The sequence below is a fragment of the Arvicanthis niloticus genome, chromosome 30, assembly GCF_011762505.2.
Source record: "Arvicanthis niloticus isolate mArvNil1 chromosome 30, mArvNil1.pat.X, whole genome shotgun sequence".
Classification (NCBI taxonomy): domain Eukaryota; kingdom Metazoa; phylum Chordata; class Mammalia; order Rodentia; family Muridae; genus Arvicanthis; species Arvicanthis niloticus.
The window spans coordinates 7165179-7177111 of NC_133438.1; the positions used below are offsets into that span (position 1 = coordinate 7165179).

At 44.0% G+C, this 11933-nt stretch overlaps 1 pseudogene; it reads left to right on the forward strand.

Moving 5' to 3' along the window:
• Positions 1–9331, forward strand: LOC143440596 (T-cell-interacting, activating receptor on myeloid cells protein 1-like; annotated as a pseudogene).
• The last annotated feature ends 2602 nt before the right edge of the window (positions 9332–11933 follow it).

Genomic DNA, 11933 nt, shown 5'->3' on the forward strand with positions numbered 1-11933 from the left:
ATGATAGTGCTTCTCAGGACCAGGGAGGATGACTATGTGACTCCAGGCAGGAACTTGTGCCTCATGAGTGATTCTCCTCCCCACCCCCGGCTGTGTGTTGGGCAAACAGACATTCCTGAAAATGGTAAGTGGTTCTTCAGACAAACTCCTTCATCCTTCCCCAAAAAACCCTGTTTTTCTTCCCCCTTTTATATCTTTTGTGTGTAGTCCACATGCATATGTGCATGCATGTAGAAACCAGAAGTCAACAACATGTTATTTTTCAGGAGTCCTCCATCCTTTATTTTATCTTATTTTATTTTATTTGGGGGTAATGGTGGTGCTGTAATTTTTTTTTTTTTTGAGACAAAGTCTCTCATTGGTTCCAAGGCCTGTCAATTAATCTAGACTAGCTGACCTGGAAGTCCAGAGATCCATCTGTCTTTGAAGAATGAAAAATTATAAAAATCATTTTATAGAATATATACATATATAGATGCTTTTTAAGTTCTTTTAGGGACATGGAAACTTTTCTCTGAAACAAGCCAGACCAGTTCCAGGAACTGGCTGTGAAGAATGAAAGTCATTCAGGTGGTAAAAACACAATGACAGGGCTGTGGCTTTACAGATGGAGCTAGTGAGAATAAATAGTTGATAAATAGTTGGTAAATGACAGAGTAGGGCAGTGACATGGTGAAACCACATTTTTGAGAAAATGATTGTACTGAGTAATTTCCATGGCTATTAACCTTTTAGGGTGGGTTTCTCTGGAATGTTTCACTATTCTTATGTTATGTATCCTTGGCAACCCCTCCCCCCTCCCCACTCCCCTGGTTTGTGGTTTTGCTCTTTAAAAGACCCCTTACCCACCACTCAGTGCCAAACCTTGCTCTTGGGAGAGAGCTTGTGGTTTGACCGCAGGCCAATTTCCCTAATAAAGCCTCTGCCATTTGCATCCAGGTACTGTGTCTTTCGAGAGTTTTTGGGTGGCCGAGATTTCCTGAGACTTGAGTAAGGGTCTCCCTAATTTGGGGGTCTTCATCTTCACTTCCTTAGCAATGAGATTACAAGAAATTACAAGATTACAAGAATGCACTACCAAACCCTGATTTTTTTTTTTTAATTAAACTTCCAGAAGTCCAAGTCAGGTATTTGCGACTGCATAACAAGCATGTTGTTATCTGGGCTATCTCAGATAAATCTCAGGGCAGTTTCCTTCCAGGGCCTCTTCCCAAGCCCAGCCTCAGTGCCTGGCCCAGCACAGTGCTTTCCACCAAGAGCAACTTGACAATGTGATGTAAGAGGCTACCCCAGGTAAACACTTCATCCTCAAAAAGGAAGCTTTCATTCTGGATTTTATGAAGCCATATAATTTGACAGAGGAGGTGGCTGATTTTTATATTGAAGACCCCCAAATTAGGGAGACCCTCAGTCAAGTCTCGGGAAATCGCGGCCACCCAAGAACTCTCGCAAGATACTGTACCTGGATGCAATTGGCAGAGGCTTTATTAGGGAAGTTGGCTGGCAACTCAAGAGCAAGATTTAGCCCCGAATGGTGGGCTAAGGGGTCTTTTAAACAGGAAATCCACAAACCAGGGGAGTGGGGAGGGGGTGAGGGGTTGTCAAGGATATATAACATAAGAATAGTGAAACATTTCAGAGAAACCCACCCTGAAAGGTTAATAGCCATGGAAATTACTCAGTACAATCATTTTTCTCAAAAATGTGGTTTCACCATGTCACTGCCCTACTCTGTCATTTACCAACTATTTATCAACTATTTCTCACTAGCTCCAGCCGTAAAGCCACAGCCCTGTCATTGTGTTTTTACCACCTGAATGACTTTCATTCTTTACAGCCAGTTCCTGAAACTGGCCTGGCTTGTTTCAGAGAAAAATTTCCATGTCCCTAAAAGAACTTAAAAAGCATCTATATATGTATATATTCTATAAAATGATTTTTATAATTTTTCATTCTTCAATATCAGTGAGCTATGACAGAATGATGGTGGACGCTACACCTGTGAATACTACAACAAATGATCCCATGACACACCATCACAGCCCAGCGATGCCCTTTTCCTGTTGGTCACAGGTGAGGACTGTCTACCTCAGAGAGCCGGACAGGGGGTGAGGGAGGGACTAGAAGAAGGGAGGAAGTAAAGGGAATCTCCAGAGCAAAGAGGAGCAGGAATGTGGCTCCACCCAGGGCTTGTGGGAGGGGAAAATGTGTCCTAGAGTCACAATAGAATGTGAGAGGGATGAGGTTCGTGAGATCGCTGCCACAAGAGCAAGAATGAAAAAACAAAACAAACGGAAACAAAAGAACAGAACAAAAAACCTCTCCCGGAAGTGTTGGCACACGCCTTTGATCCCAGCGCTCAGGAGGCAGAGGCACGTGGATCTCTGAGTTTGAGGCCAGCCTTGTCTACAGAGCAAGTCCTGGGACAACCAGGGCTACGTTGAGAAACCCGGTTCTTGAAAACAAACAAACAAACAAACAAAAGAACACGAATAAGCACAGGGCCCACAGCTTCTTCCCTTGAGCTCAGAGCCGCTTTCTCTTCCAGGGTACTTACCTAAGCCCTCCTTCCAAGCCTACCGGGGCACAGTGATTGTAGGAAGCAAGGTGACTTTGCAGTGCCAGAAAGCAGGCAGTGTCCTCGGACCTATACGGTTTGCGTTGCTGAAGGTGGGACACTCCTGTGCAGATGAAGAGCTCAACAGGAATGGTGTTAGACTTCTCTCTTCAGAACCAGACCACCAGAGACTCCGGGCAATACAGCTGTGTTTCCTATCAGGCAAAGGCTCCCTATCGAGCCTCAGGTCCCAGCAATCTCTTTGAGATCTCTGTGATAGGTAAGGCTTTGTGTGTGTGTGTGTGTGTTGGGTGCGGGGTGCGGGGTGCGGGGTGCGGGGTGCAGGGGTTGTCCAGTGTGGGGGTTGTCGTAGTCAGCAGACATGTTTTATTTAGCTATGCAATATTTGTTTTTCTTTTTTGTTTTATTTTTGAGACAGGGTTTCTCTGTATAGCCCTGGCTATCCTGGAACTCACTCTGTAGACCAGGCTGGCCTCGAACTCAGAGATCCGCCTGTCTGCCTCCCAAGTGCTGGGATTAAAGGCATGCGCCACCACTGCCTGGCAATTTTTTTTTTTTTAAAGATTTATTTGTTTTATTTATGGGTACAATGTTGCTGTCTTCAGACACTCCAGAAGAGGGCATCTGATCCCATTACAGATGGTTGTGAGCCACCATGTGGTTGCTGGGAATTGAATTCAGGACCTCTGGAAGAGCAGTCAGTGTTTAACTGCTGAGCCGTCTTTCTATTCCTTATTATTGAAACAAGGACTCACTATGTAGTTCTGACCCGGTCTTGTAAGTCACTATGTAGACCAAGCTAGCCTCAAATTCAGAGATGTGCCTGCTGTTGTCTCAGAATGCTAGGTCTGAAGGAGTGTACTGCTACTCTGGCTTATCATTTTAATTAAACTTTCAGATTAGTATAAAGTTAATATTAATGGGATTTAGAATCAGCAAGAAAACCAGCATCTGGGCTTGTCCATGGGGGAATTATCTAGATTAGGTTATGAGGTAGGAAGACGCAGTCTAAGCATAGGTGGTACCACCAAAGGGCTGGGATCTCAGACTTGATAAAAAGGCTAAAGTGAACCTAGCCCCACTGTTTATCTCCTCCTCTCCTTCCCGACTGTGGATGCAAGGCGACCTTCTGCCTCGAGATCCTGCTGCCCAGACTTTCCCACCGCAACCGCCAGCAACCTCACACAGTGAGTCAAAACAAACTCCTCCTTTGCTTGCTTTAGTGAGGCATTTGATCACTAACAGTCAGCACACAAGGTAATGAGTTTCATCTCATCAGTGTGACGCTACAAGGAATTTTCTCTCCTTGCCGCCCACACTGCCCTTGTCATCTTCCACTGCCCCCCAACTGCTTCCTCCTTGTCTCCCAGTTAGTCCCTGTGGCGCGCCGAGCTCCCGACCAGCGGGAAGAAAGACACGCACAACAGTTCCTTCCAACAGCAATTTACTCAGGCCTTGAAAGAAATGGGTGAGCCCCGGGGCGATCTGATGGCTCCCTCCTCCTCCTAGGGTGAGCCTTATATCCCTGAAATGACATCCCAGCACGCCACATCACGCCACTGCAAGCCATAGGCTCGGGCCCAGCAACAGGTCAGGTGATTGCTAAGTCCTCCCATCTCTCCGCCCAGCCAGGAGTTGTACTGCTCTGGCGCATCCGACAGGCGCCATCTTTAGGGCGCGCGGTGTCGGTGTGGCTCTCCACAAGTCCCCATGTCTCCTTTGTTGTTTCATTATGCACTTTTTCCCCTCCTAATTCTCATACCCGCCTCTCATGATCCCCTCATCAGATAGAACAGAGCATCAGATCCCATTATAAATGGTTTAGTGACCCCCCCATATATAAATAAACACGCACTCGCGCGCGCGCGCGCGCGCACACACACACATACACACACGGGCACACACACAGAGGCACATATACATATTTTAAATCTAGGCTCTACATTTGAAAGAAAACATGATATTCATCTTTCTGAATCTAGTTTATTTAACACAATGACCTCCAGCAGACACCATGATTTTGAGTTCCTTCCTGGCTGCATAAAATTCTGTTATGTACACACACATCACATTTGATGGACATCTAGGCTGGTTTAGTTTCCTGGCCATTGTGAATAAGGGAGCAATAGATGTGGACGAGCAGGCATCTCTCTGGTATATTGACCTAAGAGTCCTTCAGGTATATACCAAGGAGTAGCGTAGCTGGGTTGTATGGTGGTCTTATTGTCAATTTTTCCGAGAAACCATATTGATTTCTATAGTAACTGTACAAGTTTACACTCCCACCAGTGGTGTTAAGGATACCTCTCACCCCACATCGTCACCAGCATTTGTTGATACTCTTTTAGCCATTACGATTGTGATAAGGTAGACTCTCATAGCTGTTTTTTTTTTTTTTTACTTTTTACTTTTTTTTTTTTTTTTTTTTTTTTTTTGGTTTTTCGAGACAGGGTTTCTCTGTGTAAGCCTGGCTGTCCTGGAACTCACTCTGTAGACCAGACTGGCCTCGAACTCAGAAATCCACCTGCCTCTGTCTCCCAAGTGCTGGGATTAAAGGCGTGCACCACCATACATTTTTTTATATTTAAATTTTATTTGTGTATTTTAGGTATATGGGTGCTCTATTTGCCTGTGTGCGTACATGACAGAAGAGGCATCAGACAGAAGAGGGCATCAGATCCCATTATAGATGGTTGTGAGCCACTATATGGTTGCTGGACATTGAACTCAGGACCTCTGAAAGAGAAGCCAGTGCTCTCAACCTCAGAGCCAGTTTTTGGTTTACAAGACCAAGTTTCTTTGTTTAAACAGTTCTGGGTGTCTTGGAATTCACTTTGTAGAGGAGGCTGGATTGAATTCACAGAGATCTGCCTGCCGAATGCTAGGATTAAAGGCATGCACCACTGTGCCCAGACTCATGGGAGGTTTAGTTAGCACTTCTCTGAATACCTTTTCTTCTATTTAACAGCCTTTTGTGTTTCTGGCTCTGAGAACTGCCTATTCAGTTTATTAGCTCATATATTTTTGTTTAATCTTCAGAGTTCTTTATATATTCTGTATATTAATCCTCTGTTTGTTGTATAATCACACAAGGTTTTTCCCCATTCTGCATGATGTCTCTTCACACTGTAGAGTGTTTCTGTTTTCATAGAGAAGGCTTTTAGTTTTATGTAATCTTGCTTGTTAGGTCTTTGGATCATTTAATGTGCTATCCAAGACGTTTTCAGTGGGTCCTTGCCTATGTCTATTATCCCGAAGTGTTTTCTATCTAACAGTGTCAAAGCATCTGGTCTAAGGTCTTTGATATATTTAAAATTGATTTTTGCACAGGGTGAGAGGTGTGAATCTACTTTTGTCTTCAACATGCAGACTTCAGTGTTCCTGGAGAGATTTGCTAAAGATGTTGTCTTTTCTATAATTTTTGTTTATTTGTTTGTTCATTTGTTCGTTTGTTTGTTTGTTTTTGAGACAAGGTTTCACTCTGTAGCCCAGGCTGGCCCAGAAGCCACAGAGATCTGCCTGCCTCTGCCCTTAGAGCACTAGGATTAAAAATGTGCACCACCATGCCTGGCTTTTTAAAAAATGTTTTATTTATTTATTCCTATTCTATGTGTACCTGTGTTTTACCTGCATGTATGTCTGTGTTGGGGTGTCAAATTCCCCTGGACCTGGAGTTACAGACAGTTGTGACCTGCCATGTGGGTGCTGAGATTTGAACTTGGATCCTTTGGAAGAGCAGTCAGTGTGCTTAACTTAATCACTGAGCCATCTCTCCAGACCTTGCAATGTGTGTTTTTGACCACACACCACGTGGGGTGATTTCTATTCTATTTGACTGCTCTACATGTCTGTTTTTACATTAGTGCCATTCTGGGTTTTGTGGGCTTGTTGCTGTTGCCATGACTGTAATATCATTTGAGATTGGGTATCATGATGCTTCCAACATGGCCTTTTCTGCTAAGGACTGGTTTTGCTATTCTAAGTCTTGTGTGATCTCCTATGAGTTTTAGCATTGTTTCTTCTAGTACTGTGAAGAATGTCATTAAGATTTTTAATAAAGATTGCATCAAATCTGTGGATTGCTTTACGTAATCTAGCCATTTTAACATTAGGAATTCTGCCTGTCCATGAGCAGGGGAGGTCTTTTCATCGTCTAGTGTCTTCTATCTTTGGTATCTTAATGTTTTCTCTGTAGAGGCATTTGATCTCCTACACCTATTCGTATACATATACATGGACATGTAAACAATTATAAGTGGATTTTCTCTTTGATATTGTTTCTTTAAGGTTTTAAGTCTCCAAAACTATCCAAAGTTTCCTGTGAGAATGTTGTCCCATTAAATGCCACACACCTTGCTTGTAAATTCTTCTTTTTGCCCTTGAGACTTTCTGTTAGATAAGAAAGTCTGTGGTCAGTAATGAGTGGTGAAGAATGACTTTCCTAAGTAACAGTGATGTTACCTGCCTTACTCTGGGATCTTGTGACCAAGCCAGCCCAGTCAGACAACAGGTTCTCCAGCACAGGAGTGAGGATTAAAAAGAAAAAAGACACAGGCTAGAGAGATGGCTCAGAGGTTAAGAGCACTGGTTGCCCTTCCAGTGGTCCTGAGTTCAATTCCCAGCAACCACATGGCAGCTCGTAACCATCTATAACAAGATCTGGTGCCCTCTTCTGGCCTGTAAGTATATATGCAAGCAGAACACTGTATATATAAAAAAAAAAACGTAAAAAAAAAAAAAAAAAAAAAAAGACGATTAGACAATATTGCAGCATGACCTCAGCCAGTTCTGAGGCTGAAGGCTGAGGAAGGTTTATTTCTTTCTCAATTTTCTTTTAAACCATTTTAATTACATGCAAGTATTTAGGTCAGTTCTAGGTTGAGGAACCAGCACTACAATAAATGCAAATAGTCAAGGAACAAACAGGGCAATAAACAAAATCTTGTGATCACTCTCATTGAAAGATAGAAAAATCATAAGTTGATCCCCTGAACCCTACTCTTAAAAGCAAAGACATAAAAACCTGTAAGTCAAACACTGTGTCGCCTCAGTCCCAGGAAATTAGCTGAGCATTTGAACAGATGGCCCTAACTAAACAAACCCTAAGATGTATGGTGTCAGGATGCTATGGGCCCGAGATTAGCCTGGCCACGCTTTGAACTAACAGCCCTGAGACAACTGGTGCCAGGATGCTAAAAATTCAAGATTAGCCTGACCCCTTGAACTGGAGCTCATGATATATAGTGTGAAACTAGTTCGAAATAGCCAATTATAAAGTGACACACCATCCATCTTAAGAATTTGAGATCAAATGTATCGATGACCTAGTGACCTGTTCCCCCTCCTTCCCTCTTCCCTAACTCCACTCTCAGCCTTCCCCCCTTCCCTAACTCCACCCCCACCTGGTTGGTAGATTCCCCCTTAAAAGCTGTAAACTTCTTTTGTTCTTGGCTGAATTTCTCTGGGCTTTTGGGAAAACAGCCCTGGCTAGCCAGTAAACCTCTTGTGATTGCATCAAGTTGTGTTTCTCGTGAGTGATTTGGGGTGCGTCTGCAGTTCTCCAGGGATCGGTGAGGTCCTTTTCATTTGGGTTTTACATCATGATCACTGTTTCTAAGGGCTCATCAGGATGACCAAAATATGTGAACCTACTTCCCTGTCCTAGCCCACAGTCATAGTCAATGCCTGAGGCCTACTTCTTTGTTCTAGCCTAAGACTTAGATTCCTGACTGAAACTACTTCTCTGTTTTAGCCTAAAATTAGATTCCTGCCTGAAGCCCATTTCCTTGTCCTTGGCCAATGTCAGATTCCTGTCAAGTGGCCCCCAAAGCTCTCCACAGTCTTGCCTGCAGGTAACATTGTTGTTGATGCATTTCATTATGAATGCATCTTTGAGATGAGGTGATTCATGTGCTGGCTCCTTTAAGGACAGACCAATGCGAAGCATTACATCAGCACCTATTCCTCCTCTCCTTCTTCCTCCTCTTTCCTTTTTCCCTCCTCTTTCTTCTGCTTTTAGGGTGTGTGTGTTTATGTGTATAAGTGCAGGCACTCATGCCAAGGTTCACGTATCAAGGTCAGAAGACAACTTTGGCTAGTATTAGTTCTTGCTTTCTGTCTTGTTTGAAACAAGGGTCTCTTGCAGTTCACAGCTGCAGATGCCAAGCTAACTGGCCCACAAGCTTCTTTGGAATCTCCTCTTATCTCACTGAAGTGCATATGGGTTTTAGATGCACATTATTGTATTCAGCTTTATGTGGGTTCTGGGGTTCAGGCACTTTACCCACCTAGCCATCTCCCTTGTCTTTTACGACGTAATTCAACAGCTCCTCTTGAGTGAAGGGGATATACAGAGTGAACCAGACTTTCCTCTGTTAGGTTCACATTCTCTGAAGCTCACTGCCAACACAGCATGTTGTAGTCTGAGGACACATGCTGACCTGCCACTGATGTCTGTGTTCTGTAGATCTATGTGTTGTGCCTAAGATTAACTCCTAATACATCCAGGGAGAGGAGAAAGGGAAGAGAGAAGAGGCAGAAATGAGGTAAAGCCAAGCAAAGGGGGAAAAGCTGAGGCAGAGCTGAACACACACACACACACACACACACACACATACACACACACACAAAGAAGGTAAAGGAATAGCATTTCAACTCATAGTTGTTCTGGCTGCTGTAACCGCGCTGAGAATGGGAGGCTTTCTGGCTGAAGCCTGGCCTAGTGAGCGGCTGTCTCCAAATAGACCCTGGTAAAATAACCAAACACTCCTTTTTGCTTGTTTGTTTTTGTTTTTTTTTTTCAAGACAGAGGGTTTTTTCTTTCCTTTATTGTGTTTGAACTCTTTCTTCTTCTTCTTCTTATTATTATTATTTAATCTTTTTTTAATAGTCCAGTCATTATCCTCTTCCTGGTCTACCCTCTGTTGGGCCTTGGATGAGGTAACTCCATTTAACCTGCCACCTTCAGTCACGTAATACACAGGTAGAGGGCGTGATTAACAAGTCTCCACCTCCAGAGATTTAAATATTAATGAATTATCAAAAGGCCAGGGGCGCAGCTAATTAAGTTATTCCCTCCCTTTTTCCCCTCCCTATAAAATTGGGCTCCCCTGGCCTTTGGGGGTGGGGGGGAAGCGCATACCAACTACATCCATTTACCATGCCATGAACAATAAAAGCTTTGGAAACTGGACTCCACTTTTCGCCTGATCTTCCACCTGCCAGGTTCCCAGCCTTTGGAAACTTGAGCCGCCCACCGCCAGCCCACAGCGGCTGTACCAACGTAGGACCCTCCGCTGGCGGCGTGGGAAGCCCGCCCGGGACCCTGATGCCAGACCGCCGCGGGACCGGCCGCCGGACTCCCTCTTCCTCCCGCCCTCGAGATTTCTTCCCCACAACCCTCTGATATTTTTTCATCCCATTCCTCCTCCCTGTCTCCAAGAGGATGTCCCCACCCCCTCCACCCCAGACCTCCCCACTCCCTGGGGCCTCAAGTCTCTTAAGGGTTAGGTGCATCTTCTCTCACTGAGGACAGACCCTGCAGTCCTCTGCTATATCTGTGTTAGGGGCCTCAGAGCAGTCGGTGTATGCTGCCTGGTTGGTAGCTCAGTGTCTGAGAGATCTCAGGGGTCCAGGTTAGTTGAGACTGCTGGTGTTCCTATGGGGTCACCCTCTTCCTCAGCTTCTTCCAGCCTTTCCCTAATTCAACCACAGGGTTCCCCAGCTTCTGTCTATAACCAATTTGTCCAACTATAACTTATAGTTATAGAGTACTATACCCTAAATCAATATGAGTTCATCTAAAAAACAGGTCCCACCTAGTGGTGTCACAGGTATCTCCACATAGACACAAAGGAAGATTCTTTTCACCATAGGGTAGTGATAAGAAACAGGGGTTAGGGCTTGGAGAGATGGCTCAGTGGTTAAGAGCACTGACTGCTCTTCCTAGAGGTCCTAAGTTCAATTTCCAGCAAGCACATGGAGGCTCACAACTATCTGTAATGGGATCCAATGCCCTCTTCTGGTGTGTCTGAGGACGGCAACAGTGTACTCATATAAATGAAATAAATAAATCTTAAAAAAAAGAAACAGGAGCTAGAAAGATGCTTCAGTGGTTAAGCACACATGTTGCTTTGACAGAGGAGTGGCATTTGGTTCCCCAGCACCCACATTGTGGCAGCAACTGCCTGTTACTCCGGGTTCTGTGAAGTGAAAACTGTGGTTTCTTTGGAAAGTTATGTCAGATGATGGTTTGCTGGGGCACACAGGTGAAGGGATTTTTGAATATAGTAAACACATGAAAGGACGCTTGATGACATAGTATAAATATTATCCCACAGACAGTGGAAGACGAGCACTGAGCCTTGGTCTGGTTTGCTTCACCTCTCTATTCTTCACACACATGTATTGGTTTTCCTTACATAGCGTTGTTGAGCTCAACTTGTGATAACGCTGCCATTGAGAGAAGCTTGCCCAAGAACTGCTCGTGAGGTTCCTGCAGCATCTCACGGCTTCCACTGCCTTGCCTTAGGTTGGCTGGTGAGCCTGGTGGTTTCTTCAGGATTGAACTGCAACTGCTGGTTCATGCCTGGTGTCTGCTTGCCGAAAGGATTGGTCTGCAGCTGCTGAGTCGTTTGGTGTTTGCTACAGGACTGAATTGTTGAGAAAGAAGATCAAACTCGCCCCCAAAGAACTATTGCTGATTACGCCCACTTCCCCATATGTCAGTTCGAGGCCAGCCTGGTCTACAGAGTGAGTTCCAGGCAACCAGTGCTACATGAAGGAACCCTGTCTTGAAAAACCAAAAAATAAAAAAATAAAATAAAATAAAGTTTATTTTTAATATTTTATTTTTGCTGTTTAATTATATGTATGTAACTAATTTTATATATGTATAATTACATGTGTGTATGTGTATTCGTGTGTGGGTAGGTGCATGGGAGAGCAGGTGATCAAAGACAGAGATGTTAGGTCTCCTAAAGCTGAAGTTACAGGCAGTTGTAAGCCACCTGACTTGGGTGCTGGGACTGGAACTCAGGTTCTTTGGAAGAGAGACATGTGTTCTTAACCACTGAGCCAGCTCTCCAGCCCTTAAAGTGAATAATCTTAAATGGAAGACAAGAAGTTAAGGGGGAGATACAAGGAATTTGAGAAGCTACATTATATGATCAAGATACATTGTATACATTGATGAAATGTTCAAAGAAAACCAATTTCAGAAGGATAGAAGAAAATAATCTGCTTAAAGACATGACTGTCATAAAATAAGCAGACTAAAATAACCAGAAGAGAATAATAATAAAAAATGTAACACCAGAAAAAGAAAGAAAAAAAGGAAGGAAGGGTAGGAGGGATG